We start from the raw sequence: 15,353 nt of genomic DNA on the forward strand, positions 1-15,353 counted from the left end.
ATATAAAAGTATTGTAATTGTTTTGAATTTTCCATAAAGTGGTAAATATTATTAGATAGATAAAATACTAATAACTTTTTTTGCAAGGGGTAAAAGAAAATGCAAAAGTGAAAAATAATAAATTGTACATATATTAATATGTAACCTTTTTTTTGTTTCTGTTTTAATGGTCCTTGGGGTGTTCCATAGCATACATGATTTGAATTGTTGTATTAATTGACCGAGTTGTTTTTAGTGAGACTTTCTGGATTTCAGTGCTGGAATTTGGTAGAAAAATTTGAGGTGAAATCTTGATTTGTGTTATTTACACTCATTTTTTATTGTATATATGAATTTAGCATGCACTTTGATTGTGCACAAGTTACGCATCAAAATTGTGGTTTCAATAAATTCCCGCCAAAAGGAAAAATAGCTTGTGATTTCAATAAATTCCCACGAAAAGAAAAATTAGACAAGAAAAAACCCACCAAAAATTAAAAGATGGAAATATTTAAAAATGACTGTAGAGTCCCTTCATCTAATAATTGTTATAGTTTTGTCTCAATTAACTTGGATACAATTCAACAAAGACTTTATTGAACAAAAGGTGATGCCACTCTCTATGTGCACTTTCATCCCATCTAAATTGTCCAATATGAGTGATTTCATCCCATTTAAATTGAGTTCAAACCTACTAAAGTGTGAGGAAAAACCACTTGAATTTATTGTTGTTTTCCATATATTATTTTAAGGGTGGTTAGAAATAAGGGTATATAATCATATTTATGACATCAATAAAAATAAAAATAAAAATAAATAAATATATATATATATATACCACCGTTATATAGATATATATATATATATATATATATATATATATATATATATAACATTAAAATAATATATTTACCACCATTTTAATTCTTCAAAGTTATCTATTCAAAGTTATCTATGACTATAACCTATTTCAAGATGGTGACTTGCTCAAGTTTTAACACAATGAATGGGACAAAAACTTAAAACCATATTTTATATGCATGGGCCAACCAAATTCTTTTTTTTTGCATTTAAAGGGAGGTCAAACCACTTTAAGTGTGGGAAAAACCATCCTTGTTTTTGCCATGGTTTGTACTTATTTATTTTTTAGGGTCCACCATGAACTATTGTGAATTAAGAATTAAGAGTGTGTTAATGTGTTAGGTTAATTTACCTTGTTTGAGATTGTAAATTATATTTAATATATTTTAAATCAAGTTTGAAATAATTTTTTTTTGTTAAAAGAGGTATACAATAATATATAATTGATTAGACCTTGTAATTAAATATTTGTTTAATTATTATTTAAAATGTAATTACAAGTCTAGTTGTGTGTTTATAATTTTGTATGATTTTTACTTTATAATCAAACATCTCATAACCTATATAAACCAAATACTACATTTATTTTTATTTTTTTCATTATTAATATTTAAGTATTTCAAAATATAAGCGCAAGATTGATTATAGTTAATTATAATTAAATGTAATTTAATAAAATATATTTGTGTTTAATTTATATTATAAGGTAATGTGGATTATTGTAACATCCACTTATATAACCCCATATCAAGTTATTTTTACTAAGTATAACTATACTAATATATCGTGCCACAAATGATTGTAGTTAACTCTCCTAGTCGAGACTATACTCACACCTTGTTATGATACATAATGTTTGAAAATTGTTTTGGAGTTGTGGATAATTTATTATAATCATAACTTATATAATGTCACATGCATATCTAGGGATTGTGTTAATTACATTGGTATGAATTAAACTCTAGCCATGATGATATTATCTATGACATGTTTGCGAACTCATGCTTAGTAATATGGTTACCTGCCTGTCACGTTCCATTCATCTTATTGTGACATTACCTATCAGAAGGGTTGACAATCAAGCCCTTGGAGCTTTGAATTTCCCTGAAGGCTAGTTGTCACACTTACCTTGACTTCCGAGCTTGACTAGTACATGACATGTGTACACTCGTCCCACTGTCAATATGTGATGGTTTTTATCAAACATATGTAAGTATAGAGAGTTAGTTATGGGGTAACTAACCCCACCACCCCAACCTCACAGCTGCTCATTTGCAATCTTTCATCTACTGAGGATCTTTTGCAATAAACCATTATCTGTTTTGATCTTTCCATGGTCCAGTCAGTCTCCAATGGTGGTTTACAAGTTTTCTTAGTGTCCCCACTATAATTAGATCTTATCTTTTCACGTTATTTATTTGTAGAAACAACTTGTTGAATCCTTCATGTTCGCATGTCATCATTCCAAATTGAAGCAATGACAGGCTTGGTAATTGTTTAGAAGTTGGACCTCGACATTTGTAATGCTAAGTAAGGAATGTAATATAACCTTTTTCTGCACACTTAGCCCTTCATATATCTCATATAAGGAAATCATGCCACTGTTTAAATACAACTAACTCTTATGGTATCATTTTGTGAGGACGATGACTGCACTGGGTAAATAGGTATTCCAAGGTAAAATATAACCCTTGGCTAATGTTTCCTCATTTTTTTTACTCCTCTTTATTTCGATACTATTTTTTGGTATAATTTTCGGTGCATATTAGGGTTTTCTTCCCCATATAAGTAAAATGGAAAATTTACTTCCTTTGGAGCTTATGGCACTTTGTGAGCTTACCTCCATTCACACTCATGGTTTCCTCCTTGTTATTCCAATTTATGATGAACACACTTCATCTGCTCAAGCCTCTGTTAATTATTGTTCTTCTGCAAATAATATTTAGAACAAAGGCATGAGCTCCTATAAAGTTTAAATGAATTCCTTACGATTGTAGTGAGATATTGCATATTCTTGTTAAAATTTAATGGGTATCAACTAATATTATGAGATACTTATTTTTATATGGAAAAATTGTGTTACTTTTCATGGAAATTTAGACCCTATTTTCTTAATGTTAGCAATAATTAGTTAACTTTGTTTTCCAATACATCTTGATTGACACAAAGATTTTGTTTCCTCATCATCTTCTTTTAATGTGAACATGTTCTGGTAATTCCTTTAATTACCCTAAATCGTAGGGTATAGTCGGTGAAATATAGCCATTTCTAGTTCTCAATTGTGTTATTGAAAAGATGCCCATTTTTGCACTGAGCAGTCTCTAATTCAACCATGAATCATTGAATTTGTTTTCTTTTACTTGATTACATTTTATCCCTAACAATTATATGATATGTTTGACTTTGTTTTCATATTTAATGTCATATACTATTGTAACTTTATTTGTTCAAGGTTTGGGTATATTCCATAGTTAATGTAATATAAATGTATTGTCATAACTTCATTTGTTCAGGAACAATGCGTGCTTATATGATACTAATTATTACGCAATAATTCATACGTGTTTTGCCTCTTTTATGACTCAAGATGTGCTCTTACAAAACTCACTTTGTAGATGTAACACCTCCTCCCACATTTACCCACTTTTAGGAGCTTACCATGGTAAATATGAGTTGAGTGCCACTATGATATGATCTTACATTCAAGTTCTAGTTATGGAAGTGGCACCTACAAACCGATAACAAAATGACATCCCTCGAAGACTACAGATCACTAAGGAGCCTAACAACCACCCCATGTGACCAATCCCTAAGTTGAAAACCTTTTAAGAAGGTTTAGTCCCCAACGACACCCATAACAATGCATGCATGTGGTTGGGAGGTTATAAGAACATGCACAAGCTTGGATGCTAGTGGTTATGACACAAAATCCCATGTTTTGAGTATGTAGTCATGAGATCTTTGCCACTTTATCAGGCTAGCCTCCATACCACTGCCCAAAACAACCTGTAGCTTTCTAGAATTATGAAAATAATGATAAGAATTCTAAATAATCAAAACTTGAGAAAGATCTTGACCAATACATGCCTATTGCAAGATAGATATTTTGTCAAACATATGATAAAAATATAATTTATAGGTCGTGAATGGATATCTAATCATAAACTTTTGAACTTCACCTCAGGATCACCAAGAAGGATATATGCCCTCTCTATCTAGTTGCAACAACACTTGTTAGCTTATTAATTCATCAACCATTCAGTAACTTATCAAATCATGAAAGATATACATAACTAGATCGCATCATATAACCAAGTATATAACCAACATATAACTAGAATAAAAACCATGACAATTCATCCATAAGATCAATGTAATAACTAGTACAAGTTCTCATAGATCACAATACGAAAATTAATCATATTAACATCTGCAAATGCCAACCAAGTCATGGAATTCCATGTATCACCTGGCCACAGATTGGGATGAACCAAATCTCTCTTTCATCCAATCACCCCTGTGTCATATTCTAAGCATGAATGTGGGATCATGAGGGTTAAACCAAAATAAAACCAACCACAACTTCGAAGGCCAAACCACCTCAATCCTCAATCACAGTGATCTCTCCTATATGGTCCAGAAATCGCTAACAACAACTAGAATAGTCTTTACCCAAGCTATCTAGGGCTCAAGGAGCTAATAAGTCAACCCATATCCTCTAGCATCCCATGTTTTTATAGGGTTCCATATATCTCCCATCTCAACCCACAACTTCCAGGGAACCTAAGTTGTTCGAGGTCTCAAGAGAATGTGTTCCAACCAATAGCCATAGGGAACCCAAGCACTAATTAGAAAACAAGTTGGGAACCCACAACACCATGGTTATCTAGGAAATGGAAAGGCATGGTTGAAACAAAAGGTAATCCAGAAAAATATCCATGCCAATGAAAACACATAACCAAGGAACCACATGCATATACCATGCATCCAAAAACCAGTAAGGAGATCACACATGAAACTTGTTACCCACAAAGTAACCTTTCTATAATTTTTGATCCAACCATTTCCTTACACTCGCTTTCTTTTCATTGTTTTCAATTTGCTTTCTTTCTTACCTTCTTTTGAATCCAAGCGAATTCTAAACTACTCCAAGAATATTCTAAGTGCACAATACTGTAAGATATCCAAATGCTAAACTAACAAAAGCTAGAACTGAAAAATGTCATCATCCATTTCTCTAACGAATTTTTATTATTGATGCCCCCTTTTTCTTCATTTTCCCTCTAATTTCCCTTGCATGAATATTTGTGTCTCTTCACCTTCATTTTCTCCTATTTTCCTTTATTCTGATAATTAAATATAAATTATTACCTCTTTCCCTTTTCCAATGCCTTCGCCAATTTCCATAGCCCTTAATAACCACACGTGATGGTGAGTATAATGTTTTCCCAACATTCAGTTTGGAATACATGTCCCATGACCTCGATCTTATTTTATTTATGTGGAAAATCAAACAAGGGCTATTACAAACTCCTCTCCCTTGGGGGAATACCATCCTTCATGTTCTATGATGATTATAACCAACAAACAAATGTTACCTATGGAGATTTATAACACAACTCGATGAAACATTTACACATTACCAACTACTGAAACCATGAACACCATACTGCTTATTAGAGCTTTATAACACAACTTGATACAACATAATACTTATTGGATCTTATAGCATAGCTCATTGAAGTATTTATAATACATATATGAATAAACATAAACCAAAAAACATCAATCAAATACATCTACTCAACCAACAAATAATGAAGGATGCAAGGCCCGCACCTAGTCAGCCATATCCCATTTAGCTTCCTTAGGTCCAAAGTGCTTCCATTGCACTTTAACTGGATCAATTTCTTGGTTCCAGATCATGATATATTTCCACTTATAAATGTATTATGGTTGTGGCTCGAACTCTCCCTCTAGTTCCACCTACATTACAAACCAACCAATCACATGATAAAAACCCTGGACATATCTCTGAAGAAATGAAGCATGGAAAAAATCATGGAATTTAACTATTAGTGGTAGTGCAAGTCTATAGGCCACTGGTACAATCTTGTCAAGGATCTAAAAAATCACACAATATCAAGGCTCCAACTTGGCACATGATCCTATCCTCAAAAATCTTCTCTTGGGTTTGAAGTGTAAGTACACATGATCTCCAACTTGAAACTCCTTGCATTATCTGTGTTGATCCACATAAATATGATGTCTATCATGTGTCGCCTTTAAATTCCTCCTTATAACATGCATCTCCTGCTTCATCTTAGCCAACATATCCAGTCCAATCAACACCCTGTTCACTAGATCACACTAGTTGATAGGAGTATTACAAATCTGCTCATAGAGAGCCTAAAATGGACTCATCTCAAGGATTCCTAATACCCATTATTATATCTGAAATATACCAATTGAATCTACTCTCCCCACTTCCTCTGTTGATGCATGACATACATCCTCAACATGTCCTCAAGAATCCTGTTAACCCTCTCAGTCTATCCATATGTATGTTGATGATGTGATTAACTGAAGGACAACTCTTTCCTCAAGAATGCAAATAAATCCTTCCAAAACTCGAAAGTGAACTTGGTATCTTTGTCTAACATGATCTTCTTGGGAACTCCATGCAACCTCACTATCTCCCTGATGAAGATCTGATTTACCTCACTAGCTAAATTAATAGACTTAACTGCAATTAAGTGAGCTACCTTTCTCAAGCTATCAACCACAACCATGATGGAATCATGTTGTTTTTATGTCCTTGACAAACCAGTAATGAAGTCCATGGAAATGACTACCCATTTCCATTCTAGAATCGTAATATGTTGCAATAGACCAACTGGATGCTTACACTATGCTTTCACTTGCTAACAATCCAAGCATATAACAAAAAACTTAACCACCTATTTCTTCAAATTTGACAAATGATGTAGCTTCTTAATAATTCTCAAAGTCTTCTAGTATCCTAGGTGGCATGCATATGGCTTGACATGAAACTCCCTCAAGATAATCTTCTTCAACTCACTATTTTCTGGCACATAAATCATGTTCTTGAATCTCACCAAGCCATTTTCCGTGAGGTGATACTCCACATCCATATTACCTTCACCCTATTGGTACAACCTCTATTTTAGCTACTAGTACCTATCATCATGTTGCCCTACATGAAAAATACACTCCTACAAATCTGCCTTGCATGAAATCACAACTAAAATATGATTTACTTGCATTCTCTTACTAAGAGCATCTGCAACCCTATTTTCCTTGCCTTTAATGTACCTAATCTTGAAGTCAAACTCACTAAGGGTGGCCAACCATCTATATTTCCTCACATTCCAATTGGGTTCATCAAACAAGTACCTCATCCCACTATTATCACTCATCAAGACAAAGCTTTTGCCAAGGAGATAATGTCTCTACATATTTAATGCATCAATGGTAGCTTCCAAATTAATATCACAAGGCACATAGTTCTTCTCATTCTCATTCAACTTCCTTGACTCCTAGCATACCACTTGTCTTTCCTACATCAGGATTCCACCAAGTCCCTCCTTGCAAGAATCTTTACATACCACAAAATCCCTATTAGGATCAACAATATTTAAGGTTGGAGAATTTGTAAGCAAATGGTGCAACTGCTCAAAGCTATATACACACTCTATCCATTCAAACTACTTCCCTTTTCTCTACAAAGATGTGACAGGATACTCAATCTTTGTGAAGTTCCCGATGAACCTTGTGTAGTAATGTGCTAGTCCCATGAATGATATGATCTCATCCAAATTCTTAGGAGTTGACCACTCTATGATAATTTTAATATTTTCCGAGTCCACTGCTATCCCTTCCTTGGAAAGAACATGTCCCAAGTAGTGGATTTGAGATGGAAGGAAATTACACTCACTGAGCTTGGCTTACAACTCATGTTATCTCAACAATCTCAACACTGTTGGTATACTCAGTTTCTCGAAGAATTGTCACATTTGTAGATCTTTCATATCTCTTCTTATCATTTCCTTTAAATATCCTCATGAAATGATCATTAAAACCAATAGGAATTATGTGGGTGCCTATATTAGTGCAAGGGATATTTTGTTACATTGTAAATTTTAGGTTTTATGTTTTTTTTTCTTTTGCATTCAAACAAGAATCACATTGTTATTTATGTTATGATAACTAATGTGAATTATGAATATCTAGCATCATTCAAGTTCCCTATATGAAATTATATTCTATTTTTGCTTCTCAAGAACAAATAGAAGGTTGTGGGTGATTTCCAACACAATTTAAACATGTCTTGAAATGTATGTAATGTTTGGGACATTGTTTACTAGTCAACATCATGTTTTCCTTGAAAGATATTTTTTTAATTTTAATGAAAGTTCGTTGATTCAAAGATCTTTGATCATCATTTGTGTTTACCTAGAAGGTTATCTTCTTAAATTTGGGAGTAGGAGATGACTATAATACTTTACATTTTATATGGTTGTTCTATAATCACCCTTTATGCTTTATGTGACTGTTTTGAAGTTGCTTTTTTAAAGGTTTGAAGTATATTTTTGTGTCTTTAAGTTACAATTTTGTTGTCATTTATGTTATAAGCATATAAATTTCCAATTTGGGAAATGTGAATTTTAATTACATAGAAGCATTGTAATTATTTTGAATTTATTTTAAGGTAACAAATATTTTATATAACAAAATTGCGAAAGTGATTACAATGAACTTGAGTTACTGTAAAAAAGAAAGTTGCCCTTTTTTGAAAAAACAAACATCGTTCATAGTAAAATTGGGCAGTATTAGGGCAACTTTAAAATTTTGAAAACCCATGCAAAGAAAGTTATCTATTAAGAAAAAGTTATTCATAAATATTCATATTTTGTTGTTCCCAAATCTCTCGTGATACAAGTTGTTTCTAAGTAGATTTTTTTTTCCTTTTCAAATTCAAAATCCTATAAAAATATGTGTTTGGTGGTTGAATGTTTCCTTCTTATTCTTAATTTCATTATCTCTAATAGGAGTATTAACACTTCATATAAGCTCATCTGCCACTACTAAAGTTACACATGAACAAAAACCAAAAGTAGAAACAACAATTTTATTCATGAAAAATTTTGGGACCTTTCCCCTTCTTGTTTGGCCCAATAATTACATTACATTCCTATTTATACTTAGAGAAGGAAAAATTTAGAATTCTGAACAGATAATTCCTCTCCTATACTTTTTGAAGAGGTTGAGAAAAATTTCTGATAATACTCATAACTTTTTCCTAAATAAGATGATGTTTTATTTTTTACATATTATTTCTAGACCTTTTAGATAGTCTAGTATTCTCTAAAAATAGACAAAATATAGAATCCTATAAAATCTTCCTAGATTGAAAAATTACATAGTTTATGATGATCCTCGTGAATCACACTCCCCATGCAAAAAAAATTATGACCTCCTAGTCATAAGTCATCAACTTGGTTCTTCCTCATGGGTCGCACAATTCTGTCACTAACCACTTGTTTTTCTGTCTCGTTGTTCCATTATTGTTTGTATTCTTCCATAATCCAATACTTTATGTTTTATTTTCTCACTCATCCATAGATTCAATTGTTCTATTCCTATCATCATTCTTTTAGACTTCTAGAGTTTATGTTGTAGTGTTGTGCTTGCCTCGCTAATGTAAACTTGTGTAATCAATTGTATGTTGCTACTACCACCGTTCTTCAATTTTATATTCCTCTTCTTAGGAATCTTCCTTATTATCATCCATACTTCATGAATTTCATTATATTCTTCCCTGAATGAATATTTCCATTATCATCTTATCCCATTTCTAATGTTGCATCTTGAATATGCACCATTTGATTTACTAACCTTTCCTCCAAGGATTTTAATTCCATCAATAAATTTATGTTTTCATCACACATCATGAACATTTTATCTAAATTCTTTTCTATATCTTCATTAGTCTTCACATAGTTATCTTCAGAAGCCAATTATATCCCGTCTTTCAAATTTTCATTCATAAACTGTGTATGGTCTTCAATTTGATTGTCTAAATAAGGAAAATTTGTCTCTTTCTTTCTTGTAAGAGAGTTGTGATTATTCCTTCTATATCAATGACAAGTTTGTGTCCTTCTTCAATGCATTGAAATTTTTTTCCTCATCTTCCTTAAGTTCTAGGTGCACTTCTACTAGCCACTTCATTTCATCATCATTCAAGAGAACTAGATTTTGAAATTTTTCCACATCCACCTCAGTCACTAGTAGATATTCTTCTTTTTGAACATTTACATTGGATTTGTTCCCTCAAGACAATTTTTCATTTTTCCCTTCTTTCATTATAATTTGTAATGGTTGTCCACCTTCCTGATATACATGTACAAGATATGAACAAAACATATAATAATGATCCTAGAATCATATATATTTTTATAATTTTCACACATTCTATGAGACTCTCACATAGTCTCTCCCCAACACCTTCCTCCTCATATTCTCGAAGGAGTATTATTTTCCCTAATTCATAGTAGTGGACTCTCCCTTCCTCCTCACACTTAGCTAATCCGAGCTCTCCTTTTATGAATTGAGCACTCTAAAAATTTCTCAACTTCCTTCTCAATTCTCTAGCACATAGTTGGCTAATAGGCCATTAGATCTTGTCCTTGAGAGTCCATTCACATCTCTAGTCTTCTTCTATTTCTTGTAGCAACATGCTTATTACACTATGTCTCTCTTTCAACTCAACCATTTCTCTATCAAACTATTGACTCATATTCTTCATGCCAACTACCTTGGCACCTTATCTCATCTTTCTTCTGACTATATGTCATGTAATAGCATACGTCCTTTCTTATCCACACAGTATCTACTTCAAGATTGTGTCTTGCTCTGATACAAAAATGATGGCAATGTGCTACAAAGGATGCTACACGAACTGAAACCATATAATGTAGCAAAAATAACACTTTTATTCATGAAATAGTTTGGGACCTTTGTCACTTCTCTCTTGGCCCAACAATTACATTACATTCTTATTTATAATTGTATACAGAGAATTCTACAACTCTCAAGAGATAATTCCTCTACTAGAATTTTAGAAGATGCTGAGAAACGGTCCTCATAACTTTCTCCTAAATAAGATAGATTTTTTTTTATGTGTAGAGTTTTCCTCTGGGATTATCGCATCCATAATTGTTTGAATTGGCATTTCGAGCCATCCACCGTGGCTCAGCATCACGATAGATCAATAAGTGTATAAGTCACATCTCGACGAAACGAATAAATAGACGTATGAGATAGTGTTGGAACAGGAATGATGGTAGCCGACATGTCTTAGGTAAGGTTAAATAATAATTAATAATAAAACCTAATAATTATTACAGTTAGTAATTTTATTAGAATTAATAAAATTTTAAATTAAGATTGAAAATATATTAATTATAATTAATTATAATTTTATTTAAATATAATTTAGAATTTTGTTAAGAATATTATTAAAAAAATTATTAATAATATTAATATTAATCAAAAAATATTTTATAAATGCTATGGATTAAGATTAAAAAATAAAATTATGATTTTCAATTAATTTTACAATAGAATTAAAACTTTTAGAATTTTTTTTTTTTTTTTTTCTAAATAATTTTGATAAAATTAATTGAATTTAAGATTGAAAAATCATTATAATTATATTTAATTATAATTTTATTAAGAATATTATTAATAATATTAATCTAATCATATTAATATTAATATTAATATTAATGTTAATGTTAATCCAAAATTTTCAATTTTTTTAATATTTTGGATTTATCATAAAAATAATTATAATTAATTTTAATATATAATTTTATTAAGAATATCATTAAAAAAATTTAAAATTCTAAATTTTTTTAACTAATATTAATTAATATTAGCATATTAGAATTAACTGAATTTTTAATTAATTTTAATATAGAATTTTATTAAGAATATTATTAAAATAAAATTGTTTCTTAAATTTTTTTTTTTTTTTTAAATATATAAATATGTTAGAATTTTAATTAAAATCAAATTTGAAAATTGAAATTAGGGTTGTGATTAATTAAGTGGGAGGTGTAGTGAGAGAGAAGTAAGGTTAGAAATGTAGGTGAAGGATCCAGTGAAAAGAGGGTGAGGCAAGTCGTTAGCAGAGGGTGATTTAGGAGGTTAAGGTAGGAATCCAATTGTCACTTATTTTCCATCCTTCATCACGATTGAGGTTGTTCGGGTGTTTGCCTATTTATATGGCTTCTCTAAATTTTCTATGGTGATAATGATCGATTTTGGCCACCACACTAGAGTTTTCAATACATACATGATGATTGGTTTTACTGGAATGTTCAGCCAGAGCTGAGGTTTTTGAGCGGTTGTGTTTTATGTCAACGACATGTTCTTGAATCCTAGTTAGGATAGATCTACCAGTTTCCCCAATGTAGGTTTTGTCACATGAACAAGGAACCATGTAAACTCCTTTGTGGCATTTGGGATTAAGAAGATCTTTGACCAATTTAAGGCATCTATTGATGGTATAAATGGGTTTAAAAGTAGTTCTAATATTGTTCTTTTTTAAAATATGCACAATTTTGTTTATTGTGCCTAATATGTAGGGGAGGTGAACCTTACCCATATGATCATCCAGAGGTTTTTTGTTTTTGGGATTCTCAACATCCTTGAAAGCTTTGGTCACATGGTGTTTATTGTATCCATTGTTTTTCAATACATCCATAAGATGGTTTTTCTCCTTTTGAAAGTGATCATGATCTAAAATATGTACAAACCTAATTTTTTTTAATTAAATATTATTTCAATACTTCTTACATTTTTTAGTATACTAAATGTCTACAAATTATAGAATTGTTTAAAATCTTCTTAGATTTAAAAAATTACATATTTTATTGTGATTCTCCTAATGCAAATTTGTGGACACCCTTCCTTGTAATTTTCACTTTTTGATAAAAATGATTAAAAACTTGTGTTAAAAGGAGTTGTAGGTGAATCTTAAAATGTGAAAATAGAAAAATTATATAACTTTATTGGCTCCCGAGTTATATATTATGTCATTTTTGAACAAGAATTTTCTCTGAGAGAACATTCTAATCTAAACAGGATTCTTGGAAATCTTACGAACTCATAAAGAAAATGATAACTTTACAAAACATAGACTACTAAATAAAAGAAACTATTTTGAAATCCATGGTTGATTCCTCAATTCCTCTAATAGCTTCTACTTGATTTGGAGAGTTTGCAATTGACGATTCTATCTCCATGTCTACTTTTCAGAAAAACTTGTCCTCATAGAGCATTGAAAAATTCCTTTGCTCCGATGTATGTGGGCTCAAATCCCAATGTAGATGGAGTATGAACTACTTGCAAGGAAAAATTCTAGTGGGATATGACCATGTGAACCAAAGCACTCAACTCCTCTATATTCATATCCAACTCTAGATATTGTTAGTGAGAGATGATCATAGATGTAGAGAATTACTTATTTTACTCTCAAAGATCTAAAAATTGTGTGGTTGTTTCCATGACACAATTTCCATTGACCCTATTATCCATGTTCAATTTATGCTCCAATCCATGTTTTCCAATGAATCTATTTCATATAGATATATTCAAAGTGATTTGTGCCTTGACCGTCTCTCCCTTTCAGTTCCTCCAACTAATTTGGAACCCCTTTAGATAAAAAATAATGCAACTATGGCTTCAAGAGTGGAAATGGAACATGTTTGTAGAGTGAGGAGATCATTGGGCTAGAGGGATACTCCTCATACAAGGTCCATCTCATGTATAAAATATGATGTATATTTGCCACCGCTCATGCATTTTTTATCAAAATCACAAGACACAAACCTACTCTACTTCTCTGTGAAATTAAATTCACAATTTAGAACATCAATCACAAACATGAAATGATAAATAACACACATGCACACAATGTTTTTCCTGGGGAAATAAATATGCTAAAAACCCTAATTCTTGCTTGCATTAATATGACGAATGAAGATATATTACAATTTCTTTGCTCAATAGAGCACAACCTGCAAGAAAATAACCTATCTCTTTGCTTACTAAGAAGCTCTAACCCAGACTTAGTCAATTTCTGGCTCTACTTGAACCCCTATTTTCTTTCTATTATGCAACCAACTCACAAAATAGAAGAGAATATAGATCAATGCCTTCAAAATCAACCTCTTCAATGGGGAACCTCCTTTACATTACAAAAATGAACAATTGTTGGATGATACAAATGAAAAAACCTCCTTTCTATATATAGGAGTTTAACGGGCCACAATATAATCAATGTTGACATAACAATAATAATATAAGGGTACAAAAATAACAATAGTGGCCTTCTATGGGGCACAATAATAACAATATGGGGACAATAGGGTCACAACAACGATAATATGGGCTATAATGACAATAATAATGGGGGAATCACTAGTATTATAGGGATCTAACATGCCTCTCTCCTTCAAAAAAGTGTTTTCCTCAATGCTTGAGTAGTTTTGGATGCTTTTGTGTAAAATTCTCACCCTCCCATATGGAATCTTAAGCGGGTAAGTTCTTCCACTTGATGAGATACTTCAGAATTGATCGATTTCGTGGCTATCGAGTTCTTGTTTCTGTGACTGCTTCAGGTTCCAATGTGATTTTTCCTTCCTTGTCAAGTTTTGGGAATATTGTTTGAACTAGGAGTTTGCCACCTATAACCTTATTAAGCATGAAATGTAGAGAACTGGGTGCACCCAGGAAGCTGTAGGAAGCTCCATTTTGTATACCATAGTACCAATATTTTGCAACACCTTGTACGGACCATAATAATTTGATGATAATTTATTATCCTTCTTAGCTTGATTGAGGGACATCTGTTTATATGGTTGTAGCTATACGAATACCCATTCACCTTCATCAAAACTTCTTTCATTGCGATGTTGATATGCTAGTTGTTTCATTCTATTCTGCGTCAAAGCGAGGTTATCCATTAAGAGTTGGAGAACCTATTGTTGATGCTTGATGTTATCTTCCACTACTTGAACCTTAGAATTTTCTCTTAAATATGATGTTATGGACGGTGGACGATATCCATAAAGTGCCATAAATGGGTTCATTTTTGCTGCAATATGGAAGAAAGTTTTATATCGTCATTCAACTAGAGGTAACCATTTGACCCATTGTGTCTGTTTATCAAATACAAAGAAATGAAGATATCCTTCCAAACATTTGTTTACTATCTCAGTTTTCCCATCAGATTGAGGATGATAAGAAGAGATATGAGCTAACTGAGTACCAAGACAAGAAAATAATTCTGTCCAAAAGTTTTGGGTGAAAATGGGATCTCTGTCACTTACAATAATCTTTGGGTTTCCATGTACCTTTTGAATTGTTTCCATAAAATAAGTAGAATTTGTACTTGCTTTAATTGGATTTGATAATGCACA

Source organism: Pinus tabuliformis, chromosome X (genome assembly GCF_031772625.1).
Source record: "Pinus tabuliformis cultivar Carrire ecotype Pingquan chromosome X, CPIR1, whole genome shotgun sequence".
NCBI classification, from domain to species: Eukaryota; Viridiplantae; Streptophyta; class Pinopsida; order Pinales; family Pinaceae; genus Pinus; species Pinus tabuliformis.